At 39.5% G+C, this 21,415-nt stretch overlaps 1 protein-coding gene across 4 annotated transcripts in view; it reads left to right on the top strand.

Moving 5' to 3' along the window:
- LOC139748168 (uncharacterized) overlaps positions 1–6,064 on the top strand; it is a 28,872-nt gene extending 22,808 nt beyond the window's left edge. For 2 of the 4 annotated variants that reach the window (XM_071660892.1, XM_071660889.1), the window contains exons 16-18: positions 11–92; positions 2,639–2,827; positions 5,014–6,064. The gene's annotated coding sequence lies outside the window, so the exon portion shown is untranslated. Of the gene's footprint in view, positions 1–10; positions 93–2,638; positions 2,828–4,342; positions 4,504–5,013 lie in introns of all 4 variants that reach the window. The other 2 variants (XM_071660890.1, XM_071660891.1) reach the window with 2 other exon arrangements.
- The last annotated feature ends 15,351 nt before the right edge of the window (positions 6,065–21,415 follow it).

Genomic DNA, 21,415 nt, shown 5'->3' with positions numbered 1-21,415 from the left:
GTGCACACAGAGAGGGAAATAGTACTGTGAGGCTTCATCTCTACCTGGACAACCTGGCATATGAGATGATCGAGGAGCAAGCATCCTACACGGTATACAACAATGCCTGTTTGTTTTTAACTTATCAAGGGGAAACTTGTGAAGGCCTGTAGGGTCAGGTGATTGCTCATTCTTAATCATTGTAGATTAATTGTAAGCTGATTTGTCCTTAACAATATATCTGTATCATGGATTGCTTAAGTTGAGCAATATTTCATATTTTTATGTGTTGGAATATTGGTAAATAATTACCTGACTGTACAGTGAGAGGAGGAAGTTCTACACTCATGGGCTGATGTATATAGAGGTTCTTTAGTCATGGGGTACTGTTTGTAAGCTTTTATTATTATAACTTTTTGAATTTATGCATTCTGTCATCCTTAACATTCTCTTCACTTAGCTTTTCGTATTGACTTATCACCTTGTTACTAAAGAAACATTTAGTGTGTTTTATGCTTAGTTTCTTGTTGTCCTTCTCTGCTTATACCAGAGAACAATTGTATCTGGGAGCTCCCTCAAGGGGGGGTGGCCACAGCAAATGAATCTCCTCATATAACTAATGAATTACTGCACTGCTTCTTAGCCTTTAGTGCCTCATCCTTAACAGGCCACTGGCAAAGGGCAACTCTAGCACAGTATTGCCAGAGGCTCCTACCTAATATTCCAATCTATTACTTCTTCTGAATATGTTTACTTAATGTTCCTGTCTGATGTTCCAATCTACTGTTTTTACCTAATGCTCCCACCTAATGTTCCTACCTATAACCTTTACTCTGCCTAATGTTCCTGCCTACTACTTCTTTGTATTGCTCCTACAATTTTGCCCAAGGGCTTGAGCATAGCGCTCACCAGAGGAAATTCTAGAGTTATGAAGAAAACTGTGAAAGGAAAACTGTGAATTTAATTTTGTCAAGTGTTATGTGTAGTGAAGAGAGATTGTATGTTTGTGGACAAAATACAAGTAGTCTGTGTGTGGTGAGGCATAGAGCAAAGACAGTTACTTGGGTGAGAGGAGAGCAGCTTGACAACCACTGAAGTCCTGGCTCACTATGTAGCCATCACTAACCCTCCCAATACCCAGATTGGTAGTACTGGTAATACCTGTTCGCTCTTGCTGTTTTCATTTTCATTCAGAAACTTGAATGTTGTAATCATTTCCCTCTTCTTTTTCTTCCTCTCAAGGGAATAGGTTCAGATCATAAAACTGTAACTTTTACTATTAATTTCAGGTACCATCATTGTTGCCCTCCATTAGACCATTTTTGTCAGATTTATATGTCGCATGCATATGTGAGTGTGTGTATGTGTTGGAGTGCAAGTGATTACCTGCCTTTGTATGCAACAAGGGAATTCTACAGTTTTGGGGACCTGTTTCTTGACCTCTTTTTTCACTCATACAACTTCTTGAGCTTTTGAATGCTCCCCACACTCAGTCTCTCCGTGATGTTCCATTTTTACAGTGGGGTTTTTCTCCTATATCTCTTGCTCTTGCTTAGTTTTTGATGTCTTTTAGTTGACTGGGCTTTTCCATTTTCAAAGAATTGCTCAATTGTAAATTCAAAGAGGAACTGGAAAGTTGTAATCATATCTCCCGTGTTCTGTTTTCTGTTGAGGTCAAATTTGTAGCTGCTATTCTTTCATGTAACCTGGCATCCTTTCATTATCTCATCCTTATCAATGTGCATTTTATTTGATTTCATTGATGATTCATTTGTTCAGTTTTTGAGCATGAGTAGGCTTCTTTGCTGGTTGTATCAGGCATAAATGCTCCATATTTCTCTTGGAAGTTAAGCATCATCCACTAATATATATTGATCTCAGTTATGATATGAGTCCGGGCAAGGCATTAGCATAAATAAGAGACAGCAGTGGCTGTAAAATTGAGCCATGCAGAACATCACTATTTACTTCTCCCTAGTTAAAAAAGCATTACTCAAACGTCTTTTGCTGTTCCTTTCACTGCAAGTAGTTGTTGATGCACAAAGGAGCTCTCCTGGAATGCCTTCTTGGAAGTTTAGTGTTTCTGATTTGGCTGGCTTTGTGTGGGAAGTGTCAAATATCTTCTAGTTGTCGGATAACACAAACACAGTCCTTCCATTGCTATCTTTATCTTAACTATTACTCACTAAATCAAAGATTTCAGATTTGTAATGCTTGAACTTTTTCCTCTTAAACCATGTCAAGTAAACTTTGGTAGTTTCAGTTTTGCAGGAATTCTTTAACTCTTTGATAGTCTTTTCAAGTAGGTGAAATAAGGCACTTGTCTGTCCTACTAGCCTATTTCCCATGTTTCTTGCTACTGTGGGATGTTCTACTGTAATAACTCAATCTTTCCTCTCGATCTTAGCACCATTTCCACCTATTCCTCACCTTAGCAGAACATAAACGTAGCAGAACATAAAATATCTCTGCTTCTGGTCCTGGCTCCTTCCTACTCCATCTGCTCAGTGATGTGGTAGATGTACTGCTGTGCATGGTACCTCTACATTTCCTTATCATGTCTCTTGTTCCTCTTCCTCCATGCCCCATTGGATGTGCTATGTTTTGTATCTCTCCTTCTCCTGACTGTGGCACCTGTTCTATCTTTTGCCGGCACCAGTGGGACCTGCTGTTGTGTAATGTGGGTGGCAACTTGGGACTGTTCATTGGTGTGTCGCTGGTGTCTGTAGTAGAGCTGCTCGAGTTGCTGCTCGAGCTCATCACCACCTACTTCAAACGGCAGTCGTCTCTCTCTCATCTAAACTGAATTGCTGTTACTGTTTATTTTTCTGTAGCAGCACATGTAAAGGTAAGTTCTTTGTCTTGAATTGTAATCTATGAGCTTGACTGATTTTAGTCGGCCTGTCATTTCTAGACTGTAGTCAAGTAAATTGGATTGGTGAGTCATGATGGTTGTTAACTGAAGGATCCTTAATGTCTCTTTAAGAGGAAAAGATGAGCATCTTGCAGTGTTGTGTGCATTATACATACTCTTTCCTTTATCAGCAGTGTGGTTGCTCAGTGATAATTTTGATCATTTTATATTTTTTTTATTATATATTATTATTTTGCTTTGTTGCTGTCTCCCGCATTTGTGAGGTAGCGCAAGGAAACAGACGAAAGAAATGGCCCAACCCACCCCCATACACACGTATATACATACATGTCCACACACGCAAATATACATACCTATACATCTCAATGTACACATATATATACACACACAGACACATACATATATACACATGCACACAATTCACACTGCCTTTATTCATTCCCATCGCCACCTCGCCATATTTTGCGTGTGAATTTTCAGCATCAGCACTATATACCTCTAGAATTCTGAACTTTAGTTTATATATAGATAGTTATTGCTTTTATGTTGTTTTTGTTTATAAATGATTTTATTCAGCTTCAACAAATTATATATATTTTTAGACAGTAATTACATCACTGGAACTCAAGCTATCACCAATTAGTGTTCTTTGAATGTTGGCAGTGATTACCCATGTTAGTTATAGATGACTCAGTTTTTTTTCAGCACACAATACACTACTGAATTTCATGTTATCTCCGAAAATTCTATACACTATTGTTTGCATCTGGACATTTATTAATCTCATTATATCAAAGGAATATTTTTACGATGCCAATATACTCGTCTCCACTGATGTTATGTGAAACTCCTAATACTTTTTTTTTTTTTTTTTTTTCCAAAAGAAGGAACAGAGAATTGGGCCAGGTGAGGGTATTCCCTCAAAGGCCCAGTCCTCTGTTCTTAACGCTACCTCGCTAATGCGGGAAATGGCGAATAGTTTGAAAAAAAAGAAAGATATATATATATATATATAATTTGCTTTACTGACATCTGAAGCTTACATATGTGAAGTTTTGATATTAAAAGTTGTCAGAGTAAACTATCAAACTTTGATTTCTTTATTATATCATTGCATCGTAAAAAGCACTTGTGGTAATACATTTGTCTTCATTAATTTTCAGATATTTTTATATTTTAAAAGACAGAAAAGTATTCAATAATTTTTCTATTTCCTTGCCAGCATGCTTCACTTCTTACAGAGATAGCCAGGTCAATGGGCAGTAGTATGAATGAGACATTGTATTTTTTGGTTTACTTTTATGTGATGCATAATTGTCATTAAAAGATTATGCTTTTTGTTGTACATATGGGTAGATATGCATTACATTTTGTTAGGCCTGTAGTCTTATGTCAGATGGAAGGGCAAGATGAAGGAAATAGTCACACTCTTAAGATAGTGTTTGAGTATGTTCTCCAAAAAGAAAATTCACTATTCATTTGTTATAGGACTTAAGGGTGACCCTGATATACTTCACATCCACTTTACTGAGAAGAATAACATAGCTGAACCTTGGCATCAACTCCCAGTTTACTTCAGCAATAAAACCATGTTCAGTAGTCTTCTTCATTGGTCAGCTATCCTGCTTTGTGCTCAGTCCTGCACACTGGTTAGTCATCCTTCTCTCTACTCAGCCTTCTTAGCAGGACTTTCTTGTCTGCTAAATAAAGTATGCTAAATACACATTTCCTAGAGCACCAGTATCATTACAGTGGTGCTTGACTGTTTAGTTAAAAGTTTCATATTCCTCTTCTTAACCATCATTTAAGAAGTGAGTCGACTTTGAGTTTGTTGCTTTTACTAACATCTTATGTGTGGGTAGGTTGACTGACCTGTGGGTAAAATTCCTCCAAAATTTATTTCAATAATTTTTCTGATATGTACAAGAGGCAGATATAAGTTAATAGATAACTAGATAAGTGTTGTGGATCAGTTATGTAGCTTGCACTGGGTTATACAGATGAGGATTTTTGCTTAAATTGTTATTGAGATGATTTGCATGGTGCTGCTGATGCGCAGAATCACTTAGCAGTATGTAACTTTGAGGTAAACGCTTCAAAGGGAAACTCAAAGATAGTATATCCTGTTTTATAAGCTGTAGTACTTTTTTTTCCTTCAGATACACATCTCTGGATCCATGTGGCTGTTGTTCTTTGGAACAAGACTTATTGATCTTGTAATGATTGAGGTCATCATGCTGTGAGGTCATGATTGAGTTCATCGTGCCTTAAATCAGAATGTTAACAAAATCACATCTTGGTGCATTCTTCATCACATATCACCAGTGTAGCTGATGAATTTAGTAAAAAATCATCAGCTGATAGCATCATACATATTGGAACTAGTGTCTCAAGATCATCAAATCTGACAAAACCTAAAGGAAAACTTCTATCTTGAGAAATTAGTTGCCATAGCTATGGAAATCTACCAAGAAAGTCAAGCTAGGAGTTGAATAATGAAGACTCAGGTAAATTAGATTTAGCTCAATTGAGTTATTTAACTTAGTTACAGATTTTAAGAGTAGATATTTGATATTCCTTTTTCCATTTTATCGTTTGTCTCAAAGAACAAAAGTATCATGCTGAAAAGTAAGCAGATATATATGAATAAATCTCATGTGTAGAAGAATTTAGGGATGGAAATGCCAAAAAAGTATGCAAATAACGACAATAAATTCATAGCTATAGGGTGTTGTTGGTATACAATTGATAAAAAGTAAGCAAACATGCACTTGGATGATACAGGTATGGAAAGTCATTTCTACACACTTGACTGTTGGTGAAAACTGGGTTCATGAACTTGCTTTCAACTTTCAACTAAATGTTATCTTTTCTACAAGTGTCCAAGACACAAGATGTCTGTATTAGTGATTGCATCTTATATTATCAAGTTAACAGATGTTCATTTGATAAAACAAAAGAATCTAGGGATAATCTCTCTGTAGCTTTATCATCCATTCTTTTGTTTCTATACTCTTTGGCGCTTCCCTCTCTTGATTATTGTAGATGTGATTTTTTTGTATACTTTTTCGCTGACTCCTTGGCAATTTTATCCCTTACGTCATTTTACAGTTGTGTAATGCTTTGCATTCTTTTTAGTTTTCTTATGTATTGGATGTTGACCATGATGGAAAGAAAGAATAAATAAATGGATCTTTTATAAGTGTGGAAGTTTGTGTTTCACTTTAACATACAGTACTGAACTTAGATTAAGGATTCTTTATATGCCTGATTTACTCTATTACACCAGTAGTAATGATAATACTGTGACAAAGCCGCAGCCTTGTAGTTTTTCCTGTCTGAGCGCCAGTACTTTTCTGTCTATCCGCCTGATTGCCCAGTTTTGAGATAGCTTTATGGCAGGAGGCACATCTTGGTATAAGCTGCTGATTTGTTTGAAAAGGCTCCACAAAGTGAAGCACTGTTAAGATTTTGTTGGAGAAAATAGGAAGATGGACAGATTTGTAGATTTGGCAACTGTGGCCTGTTATCTTAGTGAAGGTTTCTGGGCATGATTTTTGATAGTTTAATAAGAAGACAGCTAAATATGAATATAAAGTATCTCTTGTAGCTCATCTTTTCATCTACAATGAGAATTTAGCACAGATATTTAAACTGGGCCTGTGGAGTTTCTTGGTTATCCCTACAGACAGTTGAGTGTAATGATCTGTCTACCTGTAGTATGTGTTACTATTACATATCTGTGATTATATGTTTTGGTATACTTAAATACAGGAATATAGTATAGGAATCCTTAATTTCAGTTATTGTAAGTCTAAAAGCAGGACTTTATATAATAATTCTCACTTGAATCCTTAATATCTTATATTTTTAATTATATTATTATTATTGTATTTCATCACTGTTTCTCGCGTTAGTGAGGTAGCGCCAGGAAATAGATGAAGAATGGGCCATCTACTCATATCCACGTATATATACATAAACAGCCATGCACACACATATACATACATATACATATCAACATACATACACATAAACAGATTTTTTTTTTTTTTTTTTTTTTTTTTTTTTTTTTTTTTTTTTATACTTTGTCGCTGTCTCCCGCGTTTGCGAGGTAGCGCGAGGAAACAGACGAAAGAAATGGCCCAACCCCCATACACACGTACATACACACGTCCACACACGCAAATATACATACCTACACAGCTTTCCATGGTTTACCCCAGACGCTTCACATGCCTTGATTCAATCCACTGACAGCACGTCAACCCCTGTATACCACATCGCTCCAATTCACTCTATTCCTTGCCCTTCTTTCACCCTCCTGCATGTTCAGGCCCCGATCACACAAAATCTTTTTCACTCCATCTTTCCACCTCCAATTTGGTCTCCCTCTTCTCCTCGTTCCCTCCACCTCCGACACATATATCCTCTTGGTCAATCTTTCCTCACTCATTCTCTCCATGTGCCCAAACCATTTCAAAACACCCTCTTCTGCTCTCTCAACCACGCTCTTTTTATTTCCACACATCTCTCTTACCCTTACGTTACTTACTCGATCAAACCACCTCACACCACACATTGTCCTCAAACATCTCATTTCCAGCACATCCATCCTCCTGCGCACAACTCTATCCATAGCCCACGCCTCGCAACCATACAACATTGTTGGAACCACTATTCCTTCAAACATACCCATTTTTGCTTTCCGAGATAATGTTCTCGACTTCCACACATTTTTCAAGGCTCCCAAAATTTTCGCCCCCTCCCCCACCCTATGATCCACTTCCGCTTCCATGGTTCCATCCGCTGACAGATCCACTCCCAGATATCTAAAACACTTCACTTCCTCCAGTTTTTCTCCATTCAAACTCACCTCCCAATTGACTTGACCCTCAACCCTACTGTACCTAATAACCTTGCTCTTATTCACATTTACTCTTAACTTTCTTCTTCCACACACTTTACCAAACTCAGTCACCAGCTTCTGCAGTTTCTCACATGAATCAGCCACCAGCGCTGTATCATCAGCGAACAACAACTGACTCACTTCCCAAGCTCTCTCATCCCCAACAGACTTCATACTTGCCCCTCTTTCCAGGACTCTTGCATTTACCTCCCTAACAACCCCATCCATAAACAAATTAAACAACCATGGAGACATCACACACCCCTGCCGCAAACCTACATTCACTGAGAACCAATCACTTTCCTCTCTTCCTACACGTACACATGCCTTACATCCTCGATAAAAACTTTTCACTGCTTCTAACAACTTGCCTCCCACACCATATATTCTTAATACCTTCCACAGAGCATCTCTATCAACTCTATCATATGCCTTCTCCAGATCCATAAATGCTACATACACATATATACACATGTACATATTCATACTTGCTTGTCTTCATCCATTCCTGGCGCTGCCCCATCCCACAGGAAACAGCATTGTTACCCCCGCTTCAGCAAGGTAGTGCCAGGAAAACAGACAAAAAAGGTTACATTCGTTCACACTCAGTCTCTAGCTGTCATGTGTAATGCACCGAAACCACAGCTCCCTATCCACATTCAGGCTCAAGAGACCTTTCCGTGGTTTACTCCAGATGCTTCACTTGCCCTGTTTTAGTTCATTGACAGCACATTGACCCCGGTATACCACATCATTCTAATTCACTATACCTTGCATGCCTCTCACCCCTCTGCATGTTCAGGCCCCAATCACTCAAAATCCAACTTCAATTTGGTCCCCAGCTTCTTGTTCCCTTCACCTGTGACACACATATCCTCTTAGTCAATCTTTCCTTACTCATTCTCTCCATGTGACCAAACCATTTCAGCACACCCTCTTCTGCTCTCTCAACCACACTCTTTTTATTTCCATGCGTCTCTCTTACCCTTTCATTACTTATTCAATCAAACCACCTCACACCACATGTTGTCCTCAAATATTTCATTTCCAACACATCCACCCTCCTCCATACAACCCTATGTATAGCCCATGCATGGCAACCATATTACATAATATTGCTGGAACTACCATTCCTTCAAACATATCCATTTATGCTCTCAGAGACAACAATTTCTCCTTCCACACATTCTTCATCACTCCCAGAACCTTTGCCCACTCCCCCACCCTGTTACTCACTTCCACTTCCATGGTTCCATTCACTGCTAAGTCCACTCCCATATATCTCAAACACTTCGCTTCCTCCAATTTTTCTCTATTCATACTTACATCCCAATTAGCTTGCCCCTCAATCTTTGCTGAACCTAATAACCTTGCTCCAATTCACATTTGCTCTCAACTTTCTCCTTTCACACACTTCCAAACTCAGTCACCAACCTTTGCAGTTTCTCAACCGAATTAGCCATTAGAGCTGTATCATTGGCGAACAGCAACTGACTCACTTCCCAGGCCCTCTCATCCACTACAGATTGCATACTCACCCCTCTCTCCAAAACTCTTGCATTTACCTCCCTAACTTTTCAGGCAGATGTACAGTTTTGCAATAACATAGAAATATTAGATAGTTTATGAAAACTCTAGTAGTCCATGGTACTGTCTTGGCTGAAAACTTTGATATTTTGCTACAGAAACTATGTATGAATATCTTTTAACAGATGTGTTGTTATTCATGATGAAAGTACATGACCAATACTCAGATTACTTTATTTTTGAATGAACTTCAATATGTCATTTATTTGTTGAAGGAACTGCATACTCTGTGCAAGACAATCAATTAAGACAACGCACCACCGGAAGTCTTGGCAATTCTAGATTCATTTTCCATAAGAAAGATAAAGGTAAGCGTGTATACTAAAGTAGGATTATTGGAAGTAAAGCGTATCGTACTGTAGTTCACTGTGGCTTGGTAGAACTTCCATCTCAGAAAATCGTACTCAGTAATTATATAGAAATTGTTTCTTAAATTTTTGTATGAATATCTCAAAGTGTTCATAAAACCTTTTTGACAGGATGGGCAAAGGAGATGTAGGTTAGTATTATATGCGGAATATTTGCACTTTGAGTAAAAACAGAAACTTTCCCCATTACATTATCTCAATAAAGCTAGTATTTTTGGTTACTGTAAATGTTTGTAAGTTTGTCAGGTTTAACAACCATAGGGACCTCTTAGGAAGATCATTAGGCCTGCAACCCTTTTTGCTGTTTTATGCTCTTGTTAAATATACTTGATTGTTGTATAATGAAATGGAGTTATAAACTAATTGCAAACAGTATATACTTAAATGATCGAAGAGGAATTACAATGGGAGAGACAAACAGTATTCCCAACAACAGAATATTGATACATTGTTGTAAATGCTACATAATGCATGAATTAGATCATACAAATCATGTCATCCTGATCAGCTACATCTCCCTAAGGAAAGAAAACACCTTATTCATTAAGTCTGGGTTACAATCGCCTATTTCTGGTATGAAATTATTTCGTTATCTCAGTTTGGTCCACTGATTTTGCTATGGAAGATATTGCGATTTTTTCCACAGGGAAACACAGGGCTGCAGCACCAAGGAGCTTTGAGTATCTTGTGAAGTTCTGCAGTCGACTTTGCAAGCTGTCTACCCATTCATTGCCCTGATGTTGCAATAACCAGGCACCCAGATCAAGATAATGGATTTATGGCATGTATGTGGTCTCTAAATTTGCAAGTATCGTTTGTTTAATCCACAAGGATTGAAACCTAGCATGTTTGCAGTTTAAGTAGTACCATATGATTGAACACTTGTGTTACTGTAGCTTCGTTAAGAATTTTGTCCAGTTCGTAGGTTGAGCTTGTGGTAGTTATCATTAGCAGGTAAAACATTTTGTCCAAGAATACAGTTTGTCTTGCTTTCTGAGAGTGGGGCTTACGAAGTAATTAACATTGCGTATAGATTTAACGCATTCATAGATAATCAGTTGTTCTCTGCAACCTATAAAAGTTAACATTAGTCCAGCAAATGAATTATAACTACCACAACATTAAAAGTTTTTGTAAAGTATGATAGTTTATTTTACTGGCATCTGTCGATAGTAGGGCGATCAGGATATAATTTCGTAATGTAACCTTAGCGCAGTCGTTTATGGGGTAATAATCAATTCATATTTCATTAATATCAGTACTTGAAATAATTATGGTTACAGATAGAAGTAAGATTGTTTTATATTTATTTATTTATTTTGCTTTGTCGCTGTCTCCCGCATTAGCAAGGTAGCGCAAGGAAACAGACGAAAGGATGGCCCAACCCACCCACATACACATGTATACACATACACGTCCACGCACGCAAATATACATACCTATACATTTCAACGTATACATATATACACACAGACATATACATATATACACATGTACATAATTCATGCTGTCTGCCATTATTCATTCCCATCGCCACCTTGCCACACATGGAATAACAACCCCCTCCCCCCTCATGTGTGCGAGGTAGCGCTAGGAAAAGACAACAAAGGCCCCATTCGTTCACACTCAGTCTCTAGCTGTCATGTAATAATGCACCGAAACCACAGCTCCCTTTCCACATCCAGGCCTCACAGAACTTTCCATGGTTTACCCCAGACGCTTCACATGCCCTGGTTCAATCCATTGACAGCACGTCGGCCCCGGTATACCACATCGTTCCAATTCACTCTATTCCTTGCACGCCATTCACCCTCATGCATGTTCAGGCCCCGATCACTCAAAATCTTTTTCACTCCATCTTTCCACCTCCAATTTAGTCTCCCACTTCTCCTCGTTCCCTCCACCTCTGACACATATATCCTCTTTGTCAGTCTTTCCTCACTCATTCTCTCCATGTGACCAAACCATTTCAAAACACCCTCTTCTGCTCTCTCAACCACACTCCTTTTATTACCACACATCTCTCTTACCCTATCATTACTTACTCGATCAAACCACCTCACACCACATATTGTCTTTAAACATCTCTTTTCCAGCACATCCACCCTCCTGCGCACAAAACTATCCATAGCCCACGCCTCGCAACCATACAACATTGTTGGAACCACTATTCCTTCAAACATACCCATTTTCCATTTTTGCTTTCCGAGGTAATGTTCTCGACTTCCACACACTCTTCAAGCTCCCAGAATTTTCGCCAGGTGTCCAGAAGGCTCAGAGGAATCCTAATGTGGAACTAGTTTTTAATAATCTTGATTTTGTAACATCAGTTCTTCACTGATGCAGAGACTGTGTTCGACTCCTTGATAGTAGATTCTCGTCATTATGAAATCATTTTGATTCTGTGTTTTGTTCGATTGTATATTCGCCTTGTCCCATCAACAATTGTGATTGTATTGTGAGGACTACATTGGTAATAAGGGTTTTCATATACATTATTTGCTATCCTGGGTGAAAATTTTATACATGCAAATTGTATATGGACTACGTTATGATTTTCTTAAAAACGACCATTATCAATATGTGAAAATCCTATCTGCGATTGTCGGATATATTTTTAGCAGGGTTTTCATGGGCTCATCAAAATTCTTTACTTATTTCTTTCGAGATTAGTAACGCGCCTGCATAGATTAATGGAAATGCAAGATTCCTTTTATATACTAGTAGGAGCTAGAATGAAGAAAGAAAATGTGTTGAAGCCATAGAAAACGAATCCTTTTATCGGTAACGAAGATATTTGGAAAATTTGGTGGACCAGTGGTTGGCTTGAATATTTCTCACTTGATGACTTGATAGTCATGAGATATTTTCATTTTATGAACTTTAATTGGAGTATTAAAACGTCCTGCTGGAGACTGTGAGGTAAAGCTGCTAATTAGTTTTTTTTTTTTAAGTGAACTACAACAAAAGTCGTACCTTAACCATATCATTTGCCAGAAAGGATTGTTGCATGAGCAGTTTTGACCAGACCCTATTAAGAATTGGATCGCAGACCCCTCTAAGATGGTTTCTAGTGCAAGGTCTACCAACATACCCTGTTCACAAACTTTGTTTCAATCGGATTAGTTGAGCAACCCACCATTGGTGTTTTCATGCCTTCTTGATGTCGCGCCTTGTCAAGACGACCACCTCATAACATGATCTGACGTCAGTATGGTCAAAACGATACAAAACTAGTCAGAATTAGGAGGGTTGAACAGCACGTTTTAATGACTTCGGACACGTATCATCAGTTTGCGCACTAGGAATTTGAGTATGTGGCATCCGTTGCTCGTACATTAAAACTCCTATTTTTGAAGTTATGAAGAGACTTTTCAAGTCGTACATTCGCCGAAATGTGTGTGTGTGTGTGTGTGTGTATACACACTCGCCCTCATCCATTTTCGGCCCATACTGCCCCACAAGAAACACCATCGTCACCTGTGTTAGCGAGGTAGCGCCAGGAAACAGACGCAGAAGGGCCACAGCCGCTCACACTCATTCTCTAGCTGTCATGTGTAATGCCCTGAAACCACAGCTCCCTATCCAAGTGTTCCTCATAGACACCTGGCCGGTGGTGTTATGGTCCTGAACTCTCATGGTGAAGCGTCAGGTATGCGCCAAGTTCCGCAGTTATGTTGTCCATTTCCTCATGTGGCAAAATACTCTAATGTTTGTTAGGAGCCTGAGGTACCCTGTTACTTTAACCTCACATTATCTTAAACACTTTGATCATGTCACTGATTTAGCCTTCATGACGGTGTGATGGAAGGGAAAGACGGCTAAACTACCCTCTTAGTGGTTTCTGATTCATGCAGACGTTCATAGCATACTAGAGATGCGCTGTCATCTATTGTCATTCCTCCAGTGACAGGAGGCAGCAGACATGTATATCTCGACTATAACTAAGAAATCTGATTAAATCTAGGCTGATAGAGAGAGAGAGAGAGAGAGAGAGAGAGAGAGAGAGAGAGAGAGAGAGAGAGAGAGAGAGAGAGAGGGCTCTGAGGTGATTCACTTAACTTCCCCCTGATCATAGGGTTGGGCCAGTCAGCTTGAGTATCGAATGATAAATCATTTCAATGTATTGCCTGTGACATCGAATAACCAGAGCATAATTAGGGTACTACTACTGCTGCTATACTGATATAGATATGATGATGATTGTAAATATTTTATTGAAGTTTTACTAAAAGCTGAAATACGAAACTTACAAGATATGATGGGATTATAACAAGGGTTGGGGAGAGGGGGTTAAACTTGACTATCTTTACGCAAGCAGTTTACTGACCATTTACAAAGGTTAACTATGGGCGTGATGGAGCTGCTCCCGAGGCGGCCTGTACGAACTCAGATGGTCGCGATGAGACTGTGATATTGAACTGCAACACGGGGACGAGGGACATCTGGGTATCAGGAGATGTCAGTGGCGAAGCTGATGAAATAGTTTCCCTTGGTGGACACGATGGATGCAGCTAGTTACATCAAAACCAACCTGGTTACTGTGAGCACGAAGACAGTGAAATGTACAGTAGTGTCTTCGAGTGAGGGTGATAGAGAGAAGGATATCAGATATCTGTCACACGCATTGGCCATCGTGGCGATGAACACGAACAAACCGCAAGGTGGCTTTATGTGTAGGACGCTGGAAGACCATTGGAGCACATGACAGTTCTCCCACATAGGTCTTGATGAAGACGGTCAGGCAGTATGATTGCGACACGTAACGGGCATGACGATGAAGACAACAACTGTACTAGGCTGTTTTAAGGATACTGAAGATAATAGCCAAGGGCGTGCAAGCGTGGCCCATTCCTTCCCTCGGGCTATAGGGCGGATATAAAGGACGCGTGATGTGTGTGTGTGAACCAGTTGGGCAAACTGGTGAACCAACGGGACTAGGATAACGACACTCAAGACCAGATGATGGGCCTGAAGGCGCTAACGTCACAATGATCACCCACATCTTGAACTATGTACGAATCCGCTATGAAGTTGCAGGATCCACTTTTGAATCGAGTTTCCGCGATAATTGTTTACATTCGTCTCGGGCTGTCTTTTAACCCCTGTTACCGCAGTATCATATTTTTCTATTTCGTTCCAGAAGTGTGAAAATATGTTGACTAGAATATCATATTAGAATCCCCAGCACCTGTGTGATGCTGACATCATCATCACTGCCGTGAAAGTTCCTTTTTGGCGCCCTTGTCAAAAGCCTCCGCCCAGTGGAGAGCGGGGAGATGGTCGTATCTCTTAATCCGGTATGGCCATGGCTATTATGATCCGGTATATGTTCATGAAAGTGAACAAGATGGCTATTAGGAATATGAATGAATGATATACAATACTACATATATAGCAGTTAATACTACATATATAGCAGTTAATACTACATATATAGCAGTTAAGACACCTCTTATTGAGCTTTGAAAGCCTTACTGACAGTTTCGAGGTCTTCGGCCCTGGCCACCCAACAGCGGTTACAGGACTGTATACTGCATTTGGAGAAAAGGTAGCTTTATTGTCAGTGACTTTGTAAAGTTATTTTCACGGTGTTGCTCTTAGTATCGAACCAGAGCTATTCCTAACTACAGTCCTTAAATGAACCTAACCACCTACACTATCCATCACAGCCAATATGACAGTTAAACCGCCTAACCTAAACTAACCTTTCACGGCTTCAGCTCATCGCGAGACCGTCACTTCAAGTCTGACGTCACAACTAGACTTGACCTATGCACTACGTATCGAGATTTTAACCTAGGATGAACAGACACACAGTCAGACATTGTTGAAACATCATCGTTGGCGAGGTATTGTTTAAACCCTATGAGTCAGGTTAATCGTTGGCGAGGTATTGTTTAAACCCTATGAGTTAGGGTAATCGTTGGTGAGGTAGTGTTTAAACCTTATGAGTCTGAGTAATCGTTGGTGAGGTATTGTTTAAACCCTGTGAGTTAGGGTAAACGTTGGTGAGGTATTGTTTAAACCCTATGAGTTAGGGTAATAGTTGGTGAGGTATTGTTTGAACCTTATGGGTTAGGGTAATCGTTGGTGAGGTATTGTTTAAACCTTATGAGTTAGGGTAATAGTTGGTGAGTTGTATATGCTTTCGTTTGATCTGGGAAGTAATGGTGTCATCTTCAAACAAATGCTTGTCATGAACCACGACAAACATCTATGAACCTTTCTAAACATTTTAACAATTTGATATTGAGAAAGGTTCACCTTATTTTGTGCCAACTTGTTCTACGTATTTGGGAGACTATATGAACACGTTTTGAGTTGTATTATTCTGGAATAGTTTCGTAAAAAGTAATCAGGTGAATATAATCATCTCGAAAAGGTATGAAGAATGTCACAAAAATGCATGTTGTTGTCAAACAGGTTTTTATCAGTGTACCAGATAAGGATGCGTGAGTTGATTTACCCCAGACAAGCCTGCAGGCTGGTTAGAAATTGCAACACCCTCTTTTTTGCTTTAAGATAATAATGATGATAATAGTTATGATAATATGATGTTGTGCGTCTTTGTGTCGAGAGTGGGGGGCAACTGAGTAGTAAGTGGTGGGTGTTTTCTTTATGGTCGTTGTAAGGTGGGCATGAAGGGGTCTTGGAGGTGTGTTGAACCGGTGTTTGTAGTGACGAGTGATTTCCAGAGGGTAAGCGGGAGAGTGTGACTCGTATTTGTCTGGGGAGTGTGGTTTCGTACGGGTGTATCTATGGCGAGCTGCAGTTGGGAGGTCGGTTGGTTAGTGCGTACCGGTTTGTTTCAGTGTATATATATATATATATATATATATATATATATATATATATATATCTTTTCTCTCATACTATTCGTCATCTACCGCGTTAGCGAGGTAGCGTTAAGAACAGAGGACTGGACGTTTGAGGGAATATCCTCACCTGGCCCCCTTCTCTGTCCCTTCTTTTGGAAAATTTTAAAAAAAACCGAGAGGGGAGGATTTCCAGCCCCCGCTCCCATATATATATATATATATATATATATATATATATATATATATATATATATATATATATATAATGTGTAGCGCGACGGTATAGTAAGGAGTGCGTGTGTTCTTCGCCAACACGTAGCGTGTGTGAAGGTGTCAGATTACCAGGGCGGCATTGCGAAAGAATAGCTCAGTAAGGTTTGGGTCAAGAAAGACGTCATATGCAGTCAGCTGTCTGTTTATATCTGTTATGGAAGTGACTTCTGATCTGAGGGATTCTATATGCACATCACCTGACTTAATCAGAAATAAAATGTTAAGTTTTTTAATGAATTATGGTATATCTTATTTTTTCCTTGTATATATTTTGTAACATCTCACTAAGAATTCGGATAAGTCGCGTAAATATATGTGAGTTGCTAAAGCATTTTTCCTGTGTTGCTGGTGAAGAATAAATGTCTAAAAATAATGATTTGCAGCAGCGGATGGCCGGAGGACATGGGGCGAGGATACGCAGAGGATACGAGGTCTGACCTGCGCGCTGCCTCTCACACCACTGCAAGGCTTTCCACTGGACTTTGAGGTGAGTATTCCCTTATATATGTGTGTGTGTGTGTGTGTGTGTGTCACATATAATCCAGACTAGGCACAGAACTATACTAAAGCGTCAGTAAATATGCCATCACCCGTTTCTCTCTTTTAGTTTTGTCTCCCGTACTGGCTCTGTATAAGTTATGACAGCGTTCTGTTGTCCAATCGTCCAGTCGCCTTCATATTAGTGTCCACTTCTAAGCTACGCTGCCTTTCACCGTATCAACCACACAACCACACCCTTGTCAAAACCACCCCGATGAAAAAATGTATTTTTTTTTCCTAATTCATTTCGTCGATACTCATCAGTATTCTGATGATATTCCCAAGAAAACCAGACACTGAAATTCGCTTTTTTCCTCATCTTATTAAGAAACGAATGTGGCGGAGGTCGAAAGGGATGACAATTCTCTTGCTGTGGTGTTGAGGTGAACGGTATGTCTATATGGCAAGGGTGGCTCCTCTTGCAGTGGAAGTTTCCTCCCCACCAATATATATTGATGTGGCGAAAAGGTGTCTTACACCCTGTGTGAATTCTCATCCTCAGGGGGTTGTTCAACTGTCCTAAGCTGGCTAACTTATTTATCTCTGGGGGTAATGTGTTACACTGCCAAGTAATCGTGTTCTCAAGTGGAACCGTTGGTAAGTTGATATTCCCAGATGGGTTTTATACTTAATGATGAACTCACTGGTTGATATGATAGTAAGTTTAAGGTAGGTTTATACTTAATGATGAACTTACTGGTTAATATGATAGTAAGTTTGAAGTAGGTTTATACTTAATGATGAACTTACTGGTTAATATAATAGTAAGTTTAAGGCAAAGCATACTTTCATGGCTCATGCCAGAGTGAGAAAGAAAAAAGAAATATTCCCAACTTATGAAATTTGATCTTTTTTCTTTCCCTTTTTTTTTCTTTTTTCTTTTCTTGCTTGGGTTTGCCGCAGAGGTCATGAGTATGCAGTGGCTTGATCCAGATACTTTCACGGTAGAGTTTTACTTGAGTGTCAGCCAGATGGTTTCATTCCAGTATCTTTTACTGGATGACGAAATCACCCTGTTTGACCCCGAGGAAATTCCGGTTGGGTGAAACTGCTTTTGACCTTACTTGTTACACTCTCGTGTATAAGTAAATATATAGATGATAAAGAATATACTTTTACCTTCCTGACCCAGGATATATATATATATATATATATATATATATATATATATATATATATATATATATATATATATATTATATGATATTGATACTTGATCGCCATATCCCGCGTCAGTGAAGTAGCGTCAGGAACACGAAGAATGGGCACATTCGCTCACATCTGTTTTTAGCTGTCATGTGTAATGCATCGAAACCACAGCTCCCTATCCACATCCAGACCCCACAGACCTTTCCATGGTTTATTCCGGACGTTTCACATGCCCTGGTTCAGTCCATTGACAGCACGTCAACCATATTATGGTACCACATCGTTCCAGTCCAGATTAACTCGTGCACGCCTTTCACCTTCCTGCATGATCAGGTCCCGATCGCTCCAAATCTTTTTCACTCCATCCTTCCATCTCCAAATTTGCTGGCCCGTTTTCCTTGCTCACTCCACTTCTGACAGTTATATCCGCTTTCTCCCCCACCTTTCCTTACTCATTCTCCCAATATGTCCAAACCATTTCAGCATATATATATATATATATATATATATATATATATATATATATATATATATATATATATATATATATATATTCCTCTGAGTCCAAGTTTATTATAAAGGCCAATTATTATTGCATAAGAAAGATAAGAACTGGATTATGATGACGCTGGGTTTCACAAGTAACGGTTCCATTCGTGTCTTGCCTTCGTTGTAAGGGTATAACGAAGACCACACTAGAACAATCACAAGACGTGCTGCTTGGCATGCAGTGCAAATCATCTCCTGTATCTACATAGGTTGGTTGGTTGGCTCTTTAGACCTGTCAACCACTAGGCGATAGAAGCCATGAAGTCATTACCACTACCTGAAAAGCCTTTAACCTCTTATTCAGGTATTAATGATAAATTCCCAAACCACATATATACTCTTTCACTTTGTAGATGGCTCAATATGACCATTTTTTTTTAAAAAGGCCACTTTTAGTGGTAAGCGCTGATAACTTTGTGTTATTTTATTTACACTCGTATTATCCTACAGCAACTTTAGTTAAATTGTATAGATTTATTGTTGTTGATATATAACATATTCATGAAATATTTTCATTGGCAATTTGATATCAAGGAGACGTGGTCCTTCGTTGCTATACCTCGCTGAACCTTTAGCCCTTCAACCTGACCCTGATGAAATGATGACATAATGGGTGGTTGACGACTCGCATTATGACGGACTTGCTACGCGTTTGTGAGTCGCTTTTTTCTTTTTTGTGTGACGGGTACTTGGAGTGGTGGGTAACTGTCATGTCATGTCCTGTTGTCATGTCATATGTTCGTGACGCTTATGAAGTCGTGGTGAAATGTTTTCAAGTCTGCTTATGACACCCACTGCTCTGTGTGTGTGTGTGTGTGTGTGTGTGTGTGTGTATGTGTGTGTGTGTGTGTGTGTGTGTGTGTGTGTGTCAAAGGGGTTAATTAGTCCTTGAAGGCTAGTTCTGAGATAGCGGACGAGCAGTTTAAGTATAAACGCTTGTCTTGCTCTTTATCTGTTCTGCGATGCCGTTAACTGGTCATTAAGACAGAAGTCGTTCCATGCACATCGAAGGAGTGGGTGAATTATGTTGGTTAGCGGTGAGAATGTGTGGCGGGCTAGATTGTTAGGCAAGGAAACTAAGGATGGACAGGAGAAATCAAGGATATTAGACGGATGGATGTGTTCTGTCCACCTAGCGGGCGTGATGTTAACCCATGATGATGGGCTCTTGTTGGTTGTATTTTGTTAGTACGTTAATTATCTGGGCTCATCAGCACCAGAAGTATACTTAAGGCTCCCAAATGATAACCATCATCCGATGAATAAGGTGATTTAAAATCACATACGTTTATCTTTGTATACAACCTGTACATCTACCCTCATTGTGAAGGCACAGTGTATCCTTGTGTACTGCCGTCATCCAGCGGTGTGTAACATACGTGAGGCACTGCTGAGCGAAAATTCCCTCGCACCGCTTCGCTGACCGTGTAACGTAGGGCCTGCCTCCATTAAATTACATGAGAATACAGCTAGTGGGGTTAACATGGGGCGTGTAGCAACGTAGCAGAGAGTCAACCTGCCATGGAAGACAAATTAGAGTGATGTCGCCCTGATGGGTCAAGTAAAATGCTGCCTTAAAACACGGCTCGTGTATAGTGAAGTTTTTTTTGATGGTGTCAAACCTGTTTGTGTGAGAGGAACTGACCAGTTGTGTGTGTGTGTGTGTGTGTGTGTGTGTGATAGGTATGGGGAGGCGAGCATTCTGCCCCTCACATACTCATACCCCAAACGCCACTGCTTTCTAAGTGGCTGCTGCTGCTGCTGCTGGGGTGGTGGCAGAGTGTTGCCGAGCCTTACCTGCTCGTTGGCGTAGCATGTATAAGCTCATTAATGGCTTTGAAACTCACCAGGGGGGGGGGGGGTAATTTATGAGGCTTTGGTGAGGCTTAAGCCGTCATAAATGGTGAGTGGCGTACCTGTAAAGACTTTATTTGCTTGATTCACTCGTCTCTTTCGTAAGAGTTTTGTCTACATTTTCTCATTTCCCGAAAGTGAGTCGTATTTTCCCCCCGAGGCATACACACACAATAGAAGTTCTGAGGAGCCAGTATGAACTGTAGGATACATGTGTTTTCAAGACCGATTTGAGAATAACATGTGAGACAGGCTCACATCTACAATGGAACTGTCACGGCCTATATACACAACAAAATAGTCCAATACGTTAGCTAACAATAGCTGGTTCAGCTACTTGAAATTACTTAAGTCTCATATGTATGTGTGTGTGTGTGTGTGTGTGTGTGTGTGTGTGTGTGTGTCTTTATTAAAGTGAATGTTCTTAGAAAGTTGTTGGTGAAGGGAACTGTGTGATAAAAAAAAAGGAAAAAAAGAAGTAAACTGAATGATGATTATGGTTGTATATATA

The sequence above is a fragment of the Panulirus ornatus genome, chromosome 73 (assembly GCF_036320965.1).
Source record: "Panulirus ornatus isolate Po-2019 chromosome 73, ASM3632096v1, whole genome shotgun sequence".
In the NCBI taxonomy this organism is placed as follows: domain Eukaryota; kingdom Metazoa; phylum Arthropoda; class Malacostraca; order Decapoda; family Palinuridae; genus Panulirus; species Panulirus ornatus.
The sequence above is the reverse complement of the archived record's forward strand: the minus strand, read 5'-3'. Positions and strand labels throughout refer to the sequence as shown.